Source organism: Tinamus guttatus, unplaced genomic scaffold (genome assembly GCF_059628265.1).
Source record: "Tinamus guttatus ecotype Peru unplaced genomic scaffold, ASM5962826v1 Tinamus_guttatus_pri_ptg000260l, whole genome shotgun sequence".
NCBI lineage: Eukaryota > Metazoa > Chordata > Aves > Tinamiformes > Tinamidae > Tinamus > Tinamus guttatus.
Genome location: NW_028288794.1, coordinates 149,857 through 166,661, shown reverse-complemented (window position 1 = coordinate 166,661; position 16,805 = coordinate 149,857). Strand labels below are relative to the sequence as shown.

Sequence of the window (16,805 nt, the reverse complement as noted above, 5' to 3'; positions counted from 1 at the left end):
AACTCTGATCACATGCATCGACTTGCACTATAACGTCTTTGGCGCTAAAGGTTTTTCCTCCCTTCTTTCGTGTTTCTTTTATACTCTTTGAGGGGCTCGTGCAGAGCCACTGGACTTCTCTCAGGTGAATAAAGAGCAAGTTGACTGCGGGCATTCCCTCACGGTAGAATAAGAGAAGGGCACTTTGTGGTTTGAGATTCAAGAATTGCTGTAGCACGTTCTTGCTGGTTGCCTGACAGAGTCTTAGCTTTTATATTCTGAAGGTGTTACAGTGGCATACACTTTCTGTCTTGCTACTTACCAAAAGGGCAGAAGCATCCTGCAGCCATTTGATTCCTGATTTCTCCCATCTTCACACTGTCCATATGATGGGAATGTCACATTATAAATCCTGTAAAACCTAGTGCAGCTCCTCTTCAGTCTGGCTTTCCCTGTTTAGATCTTTCTCATGACCAGAATTTCTGCAGAGAGAATTTCTTCTGTTTCACGCTAAACAGAGTCCAGCAACAAGGTAATATCCTAGTAACTATAGTTCAATTTAAACAAATGCAGACTGAGTCACATTAGGGAAAATATTTACCTATGCATAAACACTTGGAAGCTCACAGTTGATCACTACCATGCAGGAATACAATCTTGTGATAAGAATAGACAGTTCTTTGAAACTGAGTAGCCCATTGCTCAAGAGACAAAGGAAAACAAGAAGCTGAGATGGGGAGGAAGGCGGAAAAAAACAAAACAGAAAAGGTCTTTAAGTCACTAACTTAGTCCGTGGTAGGTCTTCCTGCAGACTATTATCTGATCCCTTATCTCAGGAACAATATGGTAGAAGGAAAAATTAGAGAGGAAGGCGCATTACAGGTAGCTATTACAAATGTAAAGAAATTAGAGGAGCTCAAAAAGTGGACAGAGCAATGAAGAATGTATCAAGGCGTTTGATTCACAAGCTCCCTGAGCCACTTATTGCAGGAGGCTGGGCGGGTAGTTTGGTTGCATATCAGTAACACTGCTTTCTTATGCACTTCCTCAGCGTTCCTCTAACATCCAGTGTCAAGATTGCTAGGTAACACGGGCACGTGGTCTGATTCAGTGTGGCTATTTTTAATAATAAAACTGTTGGGGAGGCAGGAGCCCTCAGTTCATCTAGGGCTTGCACAGAACGGGGGCGACAGAGGCACTGCAATTCAAAGCAAAGGCATCAGGACAAGGCAAACAAAGTATCTACCTTGTTCCCTCAGAGGGGACTGTAGCAAATGCTACCTACCTAATTTATCACTTACTGGAGAGGACTCAGAAATGGGAAATTCATTTTGGGTACCAAACTGAAATCCAATATATGCTTTGGATTCATTTACCTGATAAAGCAAGAAGTATGCCTCAGAATCCAAACCTCTTCTGATTACTACTAATTATAAAGAAAACAATATTGTAAATGATTAACTGTTTTACACCAAAACGACCTGCTCCTAAGCTTCCTTCCTTGGAGAGTTTTCTTCAGGATTTTCTTAGGGGATCCCTGGAGTCCTAGGAGAAAATGGCCGACTTCCTCATTAGCTCACTACACAGATGCTTTCCATGATGTTTAAGATGGTGGGAAGCTTCTGTTATTACCTAAGCACTTACAGAAGAGTGGCACGGTGACTGTCACTGTCACAAGGCTGCCTGGAAATGGCGCAGGAAGCACTTCCTGACTAGGAAGCTCCATGTTTTGCAGTGACTCGGGGGGTGAGCAAGCAGGAATCCTCAGGATTACGATACTCCCAAGTTTATTACATCAGCAGTGCCTAGACATGTGTTATGGAAGGTAATCCAGGAATGCAGAGGGAGGGCAGGAACAGTCACAGCTTCCGCAGCACCACGTGCCGTCTCTCTGGCCTGCTCAGGGCTTTTGGGCTCTCTGTGAATAACAGCCCATTGACTGGCATAGGGGCACAGACCTATTTCCCTGGCAATTCCTCTGATAACTGCCATCCTCATCCTCTTGACTCTAGGACTGGCATGCTGTCATGTCCACGTGCACTATCATTTGGTTAACAGGGTAGTTACTATGAGTGCATCTACGGGAGAACTCTCTATTTTCAGCGTTAAAGTAATAGTGATCTCTTCATAACCCAAATATTAGGTAGTTTGTGGTGCAATGTTCAAGGTGTTGACTATTGACAATTCAGAGCAATGTGCTAACATGTTGGTGTCTGTTTATTAGGGTCTTTTTTTTCTTGAGACCACTGAAAACCTTTAAATCAAAAATATTGTTTGTTGGCCTTATATTGCAATGGAAAAATGCACATCAGACACATAAGGGATTTACTACTCTTATTAAAGAGGACCTACTGCCTGAGCTTTTCTTTCCAAGGGAAGCTTCCTTTTTGGTTAAATTAATACACTAGTTCTCAGATGATAGTAAAAGTCAAAGATTATGCATAAAGACCTGGGGAGGTTATGAGGAATAAGTTTGCAGATATCAAGCTACAAAAGTCAGGAAATATTTCAATTAATGATACCTGAGAAGTCCGCAATGACATGTGTCTATGTTAGGATGCAGTCAATAGCTTCAGGATCACATACGATCTTTTTCACATGAGGTCTATTTCTTCCTAGAAATACCTGTGCCTTGTGACTTGCTTAGCTGCTGCTGCTTCCTGATGCAGAGACTTACAGTAAGGTGACTTTCTAACTCACCATCAATATATCCACTTTAAGTGAAATCATGCTAGCCAAACCATCTACAACCCCATTCTCTGCAGGCAAATGCTAGTATAGCTCCATGGGAGTTTCACCTATGCAAAACGTAAGAGTAAAATCAGGCAGGTTCCTGCTCTTGCTAGTGTCACCAAAAACCGGGAATAAACCTCTTTACACCAATGTAGCATTAAGAAGCAGACATTCACTTTATTGCAGAGCTGGTGGCACGGGGGGATAGCTCCACCTGTCGTGCATGCCCTAAGGTGTGTTTGCTAATGCTTTTATTTCCCTATTATCACCCAGGCATTAAACTCTAGCAATGATCCTACATATTCATTCTATTTCCTAGAACTAATTACAATATACCCCACCCTTACGCATGCGCCCTCTGCCCCTTTTGTGGGCTCTTGTAGTCTTTTGAGACCCTTGGAGGTCATCTTTTCATGTCCATACGATGATGTCTAATAACTCACTTCCATATATGGCCTCATTCTGGCCCAGGAGACCCTGTTTTGGTCCTACTGTGCAGTTTCAGACAGTTCCTTGAAGATACGGTGGTCCTTATCTTCGTCTTCAACCAGTGTTTGCTGTTTTGTCCATATTCTCTCACGATGGCCCAGTAACACCTGCTCTTTCTTCCGTATTCTCTCAGAATGTACCAGCAACAGCAGCAAAAACATCTCCTTGGGGGCATTCTCTTCTGGGGTTTCTCATAACACTATCAGCGCTGCCCACACAGCAGTCATGCTGGGATCGTGCACATTGTGCCTGTGTGATCACAGAGCCAAAGGCAGTGGTCATGCTATCTTCAATTTACCTTCTGCTGCAGCCTTAAACTGGAGGTTGTCCTATCCTTTCCCTAGTCTTTCCTATCTATGTGGCTTCTTACCTACATTGAAAGGTAAGCAACTATTGTTTTGCACTCCCTTGAACGCAGCAAAGTTTAACTCATTAAAAATAACCTTTGCCAAATAACCAAGTCAACTGAGACACTAGCAGGTGTTCACGAGTTCCTCCAAGGCACTGATATACTTGATGTGCCCTGTGCCTGACTTTGTACTCTCTCCTTTTCACGTGAAGGATGCGGTAAGATTTGGACTACACCCATTCTGGTATAAAAAGGCAATCATTTCTTGCACCTAAGAGCATGCAAGACAACACTGTTGTGCACTGGGTAAAAGACCTCTTTACACAGTGTGTTAAAACCTGCCTCCTTTACCCTTTTCAGCAAATACATGGTACGGTTATAAAAAAAAAAATAAAGCCTGTTTTAATGAAAAAGTGTTGTTTATTAAATTGATCTTTTTTTGTCCACTGATATTTTTTCACCACCTTTCTCATTCTGGAAATAATAAAATAATGCAGTTGCTACTCTTTTTTTTTTTTTTCTCTGCTTACACATGATAACAACACAAATAATTAGAGAGCGGGTATTTTAGCTTTCACCTCAGAGCTCCGTGTCCCTACTTTGAAGCTCAAAGATTCTGTTTCTTGAAATAATCACATGCCAAAAAGAATACAGCTTCTTCACCCTTCTGCCCCTCACTCAGTAGTTTCTCCACATATGATGGAAATTGCAAATATTGCAAAAGTGTGCAATATAAAAAAAACACGAGGAAATATGCAAAAAATTGATCATAATTAATTTTGTTGCACTGATAGCTGTATGAGACAGAAATGCCATGTCTCAGGTGTGCATCCATGGGACAGAGGCTGCAGGTCTGCAGCTTCACAGAGCTCTGCCTTATTGGCCAGGTCACTCTCCTCTTGGGGCTGTTGTACTCTACAGGGTTACTCTGAGCCCTGCTACCTCAGAAGACCCTTGGTCTACCTGCTCTTTCCCCTTGATCTGAGCTTCTCCTGTTCCATCTTCAAAGAAGTCATCTAAACATCCATGTCTCGGTGAAAACTGGCCAGTCTATTCTCATTTCTCACTGTGCTTCTGGGGCAGCTCTCCCTAGCCTTGCCTTCCTTGGCCCTGGACATTAGGGCAAGACAAGACACATGAAGATTCAAACAAAAAGTCCTAGCAAATCTGACTAATGCGCTAGAGAAACAGGTCTCAATTGGAAACTGAAGAATTGCAATGATTCAGCAAAGGAGAAAGTCCTCATGTGGCCTTGCAGATTATGAAGAGAACAAATCCCTGCTGGCTGTCAGCCCTGACAAGCATGAATCAAAGCAGTAAATAATTAGCTAGGAGATAATGAGGAGGTGGCACAACTCAGCAGATTATTCAGTAGGTTTCCTTCAAAAGCACCTTCCAGCTTCAGTCACAATGAGGAATCATTTTCACCCTCAGCATCCTTACCTCAGGAAAATGACTTTTTGGCTTCATTCTCAGCTCGCTGCCTGGATTTTTCTCCTCCTTGTTCCTGGCTTTTCAGATGGAGGGAAGCTACTGGTGGTGCCCATGGATGGAAGCCACTGGCTTAGCATGCGGCAAGTAGTGGAAAAGCTCACAGAGAGAGGACACGAAGTGGTGGTGGTTATCCCAGAAGTAAGTTGGCGGTTGGGAAAGACGCAGGCCTACACTGTGAAAACGTACTCAGTGCCTTACACGTTAGAAGAGCTAGATAATGCCTTTCATGAGTACTTTATGACCCACTTAGAGGGCCTGCCTTTCCCACAGAATGTTGTAGCACTGTATAGAAGCAGTACAGCTTTTACCAGGATTCTTTCGTCTCAGTGTACGAGCCTGTTCGGCAACAAGGAAATGGTACAGTACTTGAATCAAAGCAATTTTGATGCTGTCCTGACAGATCCTATTTCTGTGTGTGGAGCTATAGTAAGTAATTATTTTTCAATCCCTTCCATCTTCTTCATGAGAGGATTTGCTTGTGGATTACACTACACAGCAAATCAGTGCCCCAACCCTCTGTCGTATGTCCCGAGGCTTTTTACATTGAACTCGGACCGCATGACTTTCTTTGAGAGAGTGGAAAACGCACTGGTTGCAATCCTGGAGCTTGGCTACTGTGACCATTTCTATTCAGAGGCTGTGAGGTTTTCCTCTGAACTTCTTCAAAGAGATGTGACCCTGCTGGACCTTCTGAGCCCTGCTTCCATTTGGCTGCTAAGATTTGACTTTGTGTTTGAATATGTCAGACCAGTGATGCCCAATATGATCTTTATTGGAGGTATAAACTGTGCTGAGAAGAAACCCCTGCCAAAGGTATGTTCATCTCCTTTGGATTATACCAATGAAATGTGATTACATTTTTTGTGGAGATTTTGTGCTGTTGGAAGCCTCTTTTTTATGATTTAATGCAACTTTCATTTGGCAGATGGTTTCCACAGGTTGACACAGTATTATCGTGATAGATGCAGATGACTGTTACTTGGGTTAATGAGAATTTGCTGACAAGTCCAACAAAAATGCTATTTCATCTGCTAACTACAAATTACTCTCCTCAATGAATGTATTTTATTCACTGACCAGATGTAGTTTTGATTTCATTTTCATGCATTTTGGCATACATTTCTCTTGGCTAAAAAGTGAAAGACCACGCAGTGAGGGTTTTTATTTTATCCTCTAGGTTATACAAGTCAATTTGCTTTGGTCGTGTTTCGTGACATATGGTTTCCTACCTGGCTAGCTGTGTGATTTTATTGCTGTTTGTAGGTTATGGTGAAAACTAAATTTCCACAAGAAATGGAAAGAATTGAACCAGAATAGTATCGTTTGAGACAGATACATATAGGCAAAACTCAGATATGAGTTCATTTCTATTTCTTGACAGGTACTCTTAACACAATTTAAATCATGGATTTAAAGTAAATATAGAATTTATATTTTGATACTTATTGTAAAATGTATAAAAGAGTAGCAGTGAATAATTCTCTATGGGTGCAATGCAAGACACACATTTCCTTCTTGTGAAATGACTCACTCCCTTTTGAACTCTGATCACATGCATCGACTTGCACTATAATGTCTTTGGAGCTAAAGGTTTTTCCTCCCTTCTTTCTTTTATACTCTTTGAGGGGCTCGTGCAGAGCCACTGGACTTCTCTCAGGTGAATAAAGAGCAAGTTGACTGCGGGCATTCCCTCACGGTAGGATTAGAGAAGGGCACGTTGTGGTTTGAGATTCAAGAATTGCTGTAGCACGTTCTTGCTGGTTGCCTGACAGAGTCTTAGCTTTTATATTCTGAAGGTGTTACAGTGGCATACACTTTCTGTCTTGCTACTTAGCAAAAGGGCAGAAGCATCCTGCAGCCATTTGATTCCTGATTTCTCCCATCTTCACACTGTCCATATGATGGAAATCTCACATTATAAATCCTGTAAAACCTAGTGCAGCTCCTCTTCAGTCTGGCTTTCCCTGTTTAGATCTTTCTTGTGACTAGAATTTCTGCAGAGAGAATTTCTTCTATTTCACCCTGAACAGAGTCCAGCAATAAGGTAATATCCTAGTAACTATCATTCAATGTAAACAAATGCAGACCGAGTCACATGAGGGAAAATATTTACCTATGCATAAACACTTGGAAGCTCACAATTGATCACTACCATGCAGGAATACAATCTTGTGATAAGCATAGACAATTCTTTGAAACTGAGTAGCCCATTGCTCAAGAGACAAAGGAAAACAAGAAGCTGAGATGGGGAGGAAGGCGGAAAAAAACAAAACAGAAAAGGTCTTTAAGCCACTAAATTAGTTCGTCTTAGGTCTTCATGCAGACTATTATCTGATCCGTTATCCCAGGAACAATATGGTAGAAGTAAAAATTAGAGAGGAAAGTGTATTGCAAGTAGCTATTACAAATGCAAAGAAATTAGAGGAGCTCAGAAAGTGGACAGAGCAATGAAGAATGCATCAAGGCGTTTGATTCACAAGCTCCCTGAGCCACTTATTGCTGGAGGCTGGGCGGGTAGTTTGGTTGCATATAAGTAACACTGCTTTCTTATGCACTTCCTCAGCGTTCCTCTAACATCCAGTGTCAAGATTGCTAGGTAACACGGGCACGCGGTCTGATTCAGTGTGACTATTTTTAATAATAAAACTGTTGGGGAGGCAGGAGCCCTCAGTTCATCTAGGGCTTGCACAGAACGGGGGCGACAGAGGCACTGCAATTCAAAGCAAAGGCATCAGGACAAGGCAAACAAAGTATCTACCTTGTTCCCTCAGAGGGGACTGTAGCACATGCTACCTACCTAATTTATCACTTACTGGAGAGGACTCAGAAATGGGAAATTCATTTTGGGTACCAAACTGAAATCCAATATATGCTTTGGATTCATTTACCTGATAAAGCAAGAAGCATGCCTCAGTATCCAAACCTCTCCTAAAACTACTAATTATAAAGAAAAAAATATTGTAAATGATCAACTGTTTTACACCAAAACGTCCTGCTCCTAAGCTTCCTTCCTTGGAGTGTTTTCTTCAGGATTTTCTTAGGGGATCCCTGCAGTCCTAGGAGAAAATGGCCGACTTCCTCATTAGCTCACTACACAGATGCTTTCCATGATGTTTAAGATGGTGGGAAACTTCTGTTATTACCTAAGGACTTACAGAAGGTGGCACGGTGACTGTCACTGTCACAAGGCTGCCTGGAAGTGGTGCAGGAAGCACTTCCTGACTAGGAAGCTCCATGTTTTGCAGTGACTCGTGGGGTGAGCAAGCAGGAATCCTCAGGATTACGATACTCCCAAGTTTATTACATCAGCAGTGCCTAGACATGTGTTATGGAAGGTAATCCAGGAATGCAGAGAGAGGGCAGGAACAGTCACAGCTTCCGCAGCACCACGTGCCGTCTCTCTGGCCTGCTCAGGGCTTTTGGGCTCTCTGTGAATAACAGCCCATTGACTGGCATAGGGGCACAGACCTATTTCCCTGGCAATTCCTCTGATAACTGCCATCCTCATCCTCTTGACTCTAGGACTGGCATGCTGTCATGTCCACGTGCACTATCATTTGGTTAACAGGGTAGTTATTATGAGTGCATCTACAGGAGAACTCTCTATTTTCAGCGTTAAAGTAATAGTCAGTGATCTCTTCATAACCCAAATATTAGGCTGTTTGTGGTGCAATATTCAAGGTGTTGAGTATTGACAATTCAGAGCAATGTACTAACATGTTGGTGTCTGTTTATTAGGGTCGTTTTTTTCCTGAGACCACTGAACACCTTTAAATCAAAAATATTGTTTGCCGGCCTTATATTGCAATGGAAAAATGCACATCAGACACATAAGGGATTTACTACTCTTATTAAACAGCATCTACTGCCCGAGCTTTTCTTTCCAAGGGAAGCTTGCTTTTTGGTTAAATGCACTAGTTCTCAGATGATAGTAAAAGTCAAAGATTATGCAAAAAACCTGGGGAGGTTATGAGTAATAAGTTTGCAGATATCCAGATCACTCTCCTGTAAAAGTCAGGAAATATTCCAATTAATGTTATCTGAGAAATACTCAATGTCATATGTCTCTGTTAGGATGGAGTCAATAGCTTCAGGATCACATACGATCTTTTTCACGAGGCCTGTTTCTTCCTAGAAATATCTGTGCCTTGTGACTTGCTTAGCTGCTGCTGTTTCCTGATGTGGAGACTTACAGTAAGGTGACTTTCTAACTCGCCATCAATATATCCATTTTAAGTGAAATCATGCTAGCCAAACCATCTACTACCCCATTCTCTGTGAGCAAATGCCAGCATAGCCCCATGGGAGTTTCACCTATGCAAAACGTCAGAGTAAAATCAGGCAGGTTCCTGCTCTTGCTAGTGTCACCAAAAACCGGGAATAAACCTCTTAACACCAATGTAGCACTAAGAAGCAGACATTCACTTTATTGCAGAGCTGGTGGCATGGGGGGATAGCTCCACCTGTCGTGCATGCCCTAAGGTGTGTTTGCTTATGCTTTTATTTCCCTATTATCACCCAGGCATTAAACTCTAGGAATGATCCTACATATTCATTCTATTTCCTAGAACTAATTACAATATACCCCACCCTTACGCATGCGCCCTCTGCCCCTTTTGTGGGCTCTTGTAGTCTTTTGAGATCCCTGGAGGTCATCTTTTCATGTCCATACGATGACGTCTAATAACTCCCTTCTACGTATGGCCTCATTCTGGCCCAGAAGACCCTGTTTTCGTCCTACTGTGCAGTTTCAGACAGTTTCTTGAACATACGGTGGTCCTTATCTTCGTCTTCAACCAGTGTTTGCTGTTTTGTCCATATTCTCCCATGATGGTCCAGTAACACCTGCTCTTTTGTCCGTATTCTCTCAGGATGTATCAGCAACAGCAGCAAAAACATCTCCTTGGGGGCATTCTCTTCTGGGGTTTCTCATAATACTATCAGTGCTGCCCACACAGCAGTCATGCTGGGATCGTGCACATCGTGCCTGTGTGATCACAGAGCCAAAGGCAGTGGTCACGCTATCTTCAACTTACCTTCTGCTGCAGCCTTAAACTGGAGGTAGTCCTATTCTTTCCCTAGTCTTTCCTATCTATATGGCTTCTTATCTACGTTGAAAGGTAAGCAACTATTGTTTTGCACTCCCTTGAACCCAGTAAAGTTTAACTCATTAAAAATAACTTTTGCCAAATAACCAACGGAGATGCTAGGAAGTGTTCACGAGTTCCTCCAAGGCACTGATATACTTGATGTGCCCTGTGCCCGACTTTGCACTCCCTCTTTATCACATGAAGAATGCGGTAAGATTTGGACTACACCCATCCTGGTATAAAAAGGCAATCATTCCTTGCACCTAAGAGCATGCAAGACAACACTGTTGTGCACTGGGTAAAACACCTCATTACACAGTGTGTTAAAACCTGCCTCCTTTACTCTTTTCAGCAAATACATGGTACGGTTATAAAAAAAAAAATAAAGCCTGTTTTAATGAAAAAGTGTTGTTTATTAAATTGATCTTTTTTTGTCCACTGATATTTTTTCACCACCCTTCTCATTCTGGAAATAATAAAATAATGCAGTTGCTACTCTTTTTTTTTTTTTTTTCTCTGCTTACACATGATAACAACACAAATAATTCAGAGAGCTGGTATTTTAGCTTTCACCTCAGAGCTCCCTGTTCCTACTTTGAAGCTCAAAGATTCTGTTTCTTGAAATAATCACATGTCAAAAAGAAAACTGCTACTTCACCCTTCTGCCCTTCACTCAGTAGTTTCTCTACATATGAAGAAAGTTACAAACATTGCAAAAGTGTGCAATAAAAAAAAACCACGGGGAAACATGCAAAAAAAATGATCATAATTAATTTTGTTGCACTGATAGTTGTATGGGACAGAAATGCCATGTCTCAGGTGTGCATCCGTGGGACAGAGGCTGCAGGTCTGCAGCTTCACAGAGCTCTGCCTTATTGGCCAGGTCACTCTCCTCTTGGGGCTGTTGTACTCTACAGGGTTACTCTGAGCCCTGCTACCTCAGAAGACCCTTGGTGTACCTGCTCTTTCACCTTGATCTGAGCTTCTCCTGTTCCATCTTCCAAGAAGTCATCTAAACATCCATGTCTCGGTGAAATCTGCCAAGTCTATCTTCATTTCTCACTGTGCTTCTGGGGCAGCTCTCCCTAGCCTTGCCTTCCTTGGCCCTGGACATTAGGGCAAGACAAGACACATGAAGGATCAAACAAAAAGTCCTAGCAAATCTGACTAATGCGCTAGGGAAACAGGTCTCAATTGAAAACTCAAGAATTGCAATGATTCAGCAAAGGAGAAAGTTCTCATGTGGCCTTGCAGATTATGAAGAGAACAAATCCCTGCTGGCTCTCAGCCCCGACAAGCCTAAATCAAAGCAGTAAATCATTAGCTAGGAGATAACAAGGAGGTGGCAAAACTTAGCAGATTGTTCAGTAGGTTTCCTTCAAAAGCACCTTCCAGCTTCAGTCACGATGAGGAATCATTTTCACACTCAGCATCCTTACCTCAGGAAAATGACTTTTTGGCTTCATTCTCAGCTCGCTGCCTGGATTTTTCTCCTCCTTGTTCCTGGCTTTTCAGATGGAGGGAAGCTACTGGTGGTGCCCGTGGATGGTAGCCACTGGCTTAGCATGCGGCCAGTAGTGGAAAAGCTCACAGAGAGAGGACACGAAGTGGTGGTGGTTATCCAAGAAGTAAGTTGGCGGTTGGGAAAGACTCAGGGGTACACTGTGAAAACGTACTCAGTGCCTTACACATTAGAAGAGCTAAATAATGCCTTACATGAGTCCCTTATGAGTCAGATAGGGGGTCTGCCTTTCCCACAGAATGTTGTGGCACAGTATAGAAGCAGTAAAACTATGACCAGGATTCTTATGTCTCAGTGTACGAGCCTGTTTGACAACAAGGAAATGGTACAGTACTTGAATCAAAGCAACTTTGATGCTGTCCTGACAGATCCTGTTTCTGTGTGTGGAGCTATAGTAGGCAATTATTTTTCAATCCCTTCCATCTTCTTCATGAGAGGATTTCCTTGTGGATTACACTACACAGCAAATCAGTGCCCCAACCCCTTGTCGTATGTCCCAAGACTATTTACTTTCAACTCGGACCGCATGACTTTCTTTGAGAGAGTGGAAAACGCACTGGTCGCATTCCTGGAGCTTGGCTACTGTGACTATTTCTATTCGGAGGTTGTGAAGTTTTCCTCTGAACTTCTTCAAAGAGATGTGACCCTGCTGGACCTTCTCAGCTCTGCTTCCATTTGGCTGCTGAGATTTGACTTTGTGTTTGAATATGTCAGACCAGTGATGCCCAATATGATCTTTATTGGAGGTGTAAACTGTGCTGAGAGGAAACCCCTGTCAAACGTAAGTTCTCTTTTTAAGGTTTATAACAATGAAATGTGGTTACATTTTTTGTGTAGATTTTGTATTGTTGGAAGCCTCTTTTTGATGATTTAATGCAACTTTCATTTGGCAGATGGTTTTCACAGGTTGACACAGTATTATCTTGATAGAGGCAGATGACTGTTACTTGAGTTACTGAGAATTTGCTGACAAGTCCAACAAAAATGCTATTTCATCTGCTAAGTACAAATTACTATCCTCAGTGAATGTATGTATTTTATTCACTGACCAGATGTGGTTTTGATTTCATGTTCATGCATTCTGGCATACATTTCTCTCGGCTAAAAAGTGAAAGACCATGCAGTGGGGGTTTTTATTTTATCCTCTAGGTTATACAACACAATTTGCTTTGGTTGTTTTTTTGTACCATCTGCTTTCCTACCTGGCTAGCTGTGTGATTTTATTGCTGTTTGTAGGTTATGGTGAAACCTAAATTTCCACAAGAAATGGAAAGAATTGAACCAGAATAGTATCTTATACTGCCTATACATATAGGCAAAACTCAGATATGAGTTCATTTCTATTTCTTGACAGGTACTCTTAACACAATTTAAATCATGGATTTAAAATAAATATAGAATTTATATTTTGATAATTACTGTAAAATGTATAAAACAGTAGCAGTGAATAATTCTCTATGGGTGCAATGCAAGACACACATTTCCTTCTTGTGAAATGACTCACTCCCTTTTGAACTCTGATCACATGCATCGACTTGCACTATAACGTCTTTGGCACTAAAGGTTTTTCCTCCCTTCTTTCGTGTTTCTTTTATACTCTTTGAGGGGCTCGTGCAGAGCCACTGGACTTCTCTCAGGTGAATAAAGAGCAAGTTGACTGCGGGCATTCCCTCACGGTAGAATAAGAGAAGGGCACTTTGTGGTTTGAGATTCAAGAATTGCTGTAGCACGTTCTTGCTGGTTGCCTGACAGAGTCTTAGCTTTTATATTCTGAAGGTGTTACAGTGGCATACACTTTCTGTCTTGCTACTTACCAAAAGGGCAGAAGCATCCTGCAGCCATTTGATTCCTGATTTCTCCCATCTTCCCACTGTCCATATGATGGGAATGTCACATTATAAATCCTGTAAAACCTAGTGCAGCTCCTCTTCAGTCTGTCTTTCCCTGTTTAGATCTTTCTCATGACTAGAATTTCTGCAGAGAGAATTTCTTCTGTTTCACTCTGAACAGAGTCCAGCAACAAGGTAATATCCTAGTAACTATCATTCAATGTAAACAAATGCAGACTGAGTCACATGAGGGAAAATATTTACCTATGCATACACACTTGTAAGCTCACAGTTGATCACTACCATGCAGGAATACAATCTTGTGATAAGCATAGACAATTCTTTGAAACTGAGTAGCCCATTGCTCAAGAGACAAAGGAAAACAAGAAGCTGAGATGGGGAGGAAGGCGGAAAAAAACAAAACAGAAAAGGTCTTTAAGTCACTAACTTAGTCCGTGGTAGGTCTTCATGCAGACTATTATCTGATCCCTTATCTCAGGAACAATATGGTAGAAGTAAAAATTAGAGAGGAAGGCGCATTGCAAGTAGCTATTACAAATGCAAAGAAATTAGAGGAGCTCAAAAAGTGGACAGAGCAATGAATAATGCATCAAGGCGTTTGATTCACAAGCTCCCTGAGCCACTTATTGCTGGAGGCTGGGCGGGTAGTTTGGTTGCATATAAGTAACACTGCTTTCTTATGCACTTCCTCAGCGTTCCTCTAACATCCAGTGTCAAGATTGCTAGGTAACACGGGCACGCAGTCTGATTCAGTGTGACTATTTTTAATAATAAAACTGTTGGGGAGGCAGGAGCCCTTAGTTCATCTAGGGCTTGCACGGAAGGGGAGCGACAGAGGCACTGCAATTCAAAGCAAAGGCATCAGGACAAGGCAAACAAAGTATCTACCTTGTTCCCTCAGAGGGGACTGTAGCACATGCTACCTACCTAATTTATCACTTACTGGAGAGGACTCAGAAATGGGAAATTCATTTTGGGTTCCAAACTGAAATCCAATATATGCTTTGGATTCATTTACCTGATAAAGCAAGAAGCTTGGCTCGGTATCCAAACCTCTTCTGATAACTACTAACTATAAAGAAAACAATATTGTAAATGATTAACTGTTTTACACCAAAACGTCCTGCTCCTAAGCTTCCTTCCTTGGAGAGTTTTCTTCAGGATTTTCTTAGGAGATCCCTGCAGTCCTAGGAGAAAATGGCCGACTTCCTCATTAGCTCACTACACAGATGCTTTCCATGATGTTTAAGATGGTGGGAAACTTCTGTTATTACCTAAGCACTTACAGAAGAGTGGCACGGTGACTGTCACTGTCACAAGGCTGCCTGGAAGTGGTGCAGGAAGCACTTCCTGACTAGGAAGCTCCATGTTTTGCAGTGATTCGGGGGTTGAGCAAGCAGGAATCCTCAGGATTACGATACTCCCAAGTTTATTACATCAGCAGTGCCTAGACATGTGTTATGGAAGGTAATCCAGGAATGCAGAGGGAGGGCAGGAACAGTCACAGCTTCCGCAGCACCACGTGCCGTCTCTCTGGCCTGCTCAGGGCTTTTGGGCTCTCTGTGAATAACAGCCCATTGACTGGCATAGGGGCACAGACCTATTTCCCTGGCAATTCCTCTGATAACTGCCATCCTCATCCTCTTGACTCTAGGACTGGCATGCTGTCATGTCCACGTGCACTATCATTTGGTTAACAGGGTAGTTATTATGAGTGCATCTACGGGAGAACTCTCTATTTTCAGCGTTAAAGTAATAGTCATTGATCTCTTCATAACCCAAATATTAGGCAGTTTGTGGTGCAATATTCAAGGTGTTGACTATTGACAATTCAGAGCAATGTGCTAACATGTTGGTGTCTGTTTATTAGGATCTTTTTTTTTCCTGAGACCACTGAAAACCTTTAAATCAAAAATATTGTTTGTCGGCCGTATATTGCAATGGAAAAATGCACATCAGACACATAAGGGATTTACTACTCTTACTAAAGAGGACCTACTGCCTGAGCTTTTCTTTCCAAGGGAAGCTTGCTTTTTTGGTTAAATTAATGCACTAGTTCTCAGATGATAGTAAAAGTCAAAGATTATGCCTGAAAACCTGGGGACGTTATGAGGAATAAGTTTGCAGATATCAAGCTACAAAGGTCAGGAAATATTCCAATTAATGATACCTGAGAAGTCCTCAATGACATATGTCTATGTTAGGATGCAGTCAATAGCTTCAGGATCACATACGATCTTTTTCACATGAGGTCTATTTCTTCCTAGAAATATCTGTGCCTTGTGACTTGCTTAGCAGCTGCTGCTTCCTGATGCAGAGACTTACAGTAAGGTGACTTTCTAACTCACCATCAATATATCCACTTTAAGTGAAATCTTACTAGCCAAACCATCTACTACCCCATTCTCTGCAGGCAAATGCCAGCATAGCTCCATGGGAGTTTCACCTATGCAAAACGTCAGAGTAAAATCAGGCAGGTTCCCGCTCTTGCTAGTGTCACCAAAAACCAGGAATAAACTTCTTAACACCAATGTAGCATTAAGAAGCAGACATTCACTTAATTGTAGCGTAGGTGGCATGGGGGGATAGCTCCACCTGTCGTGCATGCCCTAAGGTGTGTTTGCTAGTGCTTTTATTTCCCTATTATGTACCCAGGCATTAAACTCTAGGAATGATCCTACATATTCATTCTATTTCCTAGAACTAATTACAATATACCCCACCCTTACGCATGCGCCCTCTGCCCCTTTGGTGGGCTCTTGTAGTCTTTTGAGACCCTTGGAGGTCATCTTTTCATGTCCGTACGATGACGTCTAATAACTCCCTTCTACGTATGGCCTCATTCTGGCCCAGGAGACCCTGTTTTGGTCCTACTGTGCAGTTTCAGACAGTTCCTTGAAGATACGGTGGTCCTTATCTTCGTCTTCAACCAGTGTTTGCTGTTTTGTCCATATTCTCTCATAATGTCCAAGTAACACCTGCTCTTTTGTCCATATTCTCTCAGAATGTACCAGCAACAGCAGCAAAAACATCTCCTTGGGGGCATTCTCTTCTGGGGTTTCTCATACAACTATTAGTGCTACCCACACAGCAGTCATGCTGGGATCGTGCACATCGTGCCTGTGTGATCACAGAGCCAAAGGCAGTGGTCATGCTATCTTCAACATACCTTCTGCTGCAGCCTTAAACAGAAGGTGCCCCATCCTTTCCCTAGTCTTTCCTATCTATATGGCTTCTTACCTACATTGAAAGGTAAGCAACTATTGTTTTGCACTCCCTTGAACCCAGCAAAGTTTAAC

The 16,805-nt window shown here is 42.2% G+C and overlaps 1 protein-coding gene and 2 pseudogenes across 2 annotated transcripts in view; all 3 read left to right on the top strand.

Moving 5' to 3' along the window:
- The window catches only part of LOC104573235 (UDP-glucuronosyltransferase 1A1), a 123,005-nt gene that overhangs the window by 57,576 nt on the left and 48,624 nt on the right, over window positions 1-16,805 (top strand). The gene's annotated exons all lie outside the window — the stretch shown is intronic.
- Window positions 4,961-5,896, top strand: LOC148594298 (UDP-glucuronosyltransferase 1A9 pseudogene; annotated as a pseudogene).
- On the top strand, window positions 11,541-12,946 carry LOC148594297 (UDP-glucuronosyltransferase 1A9 pseudogene; annotated as a pseudogene).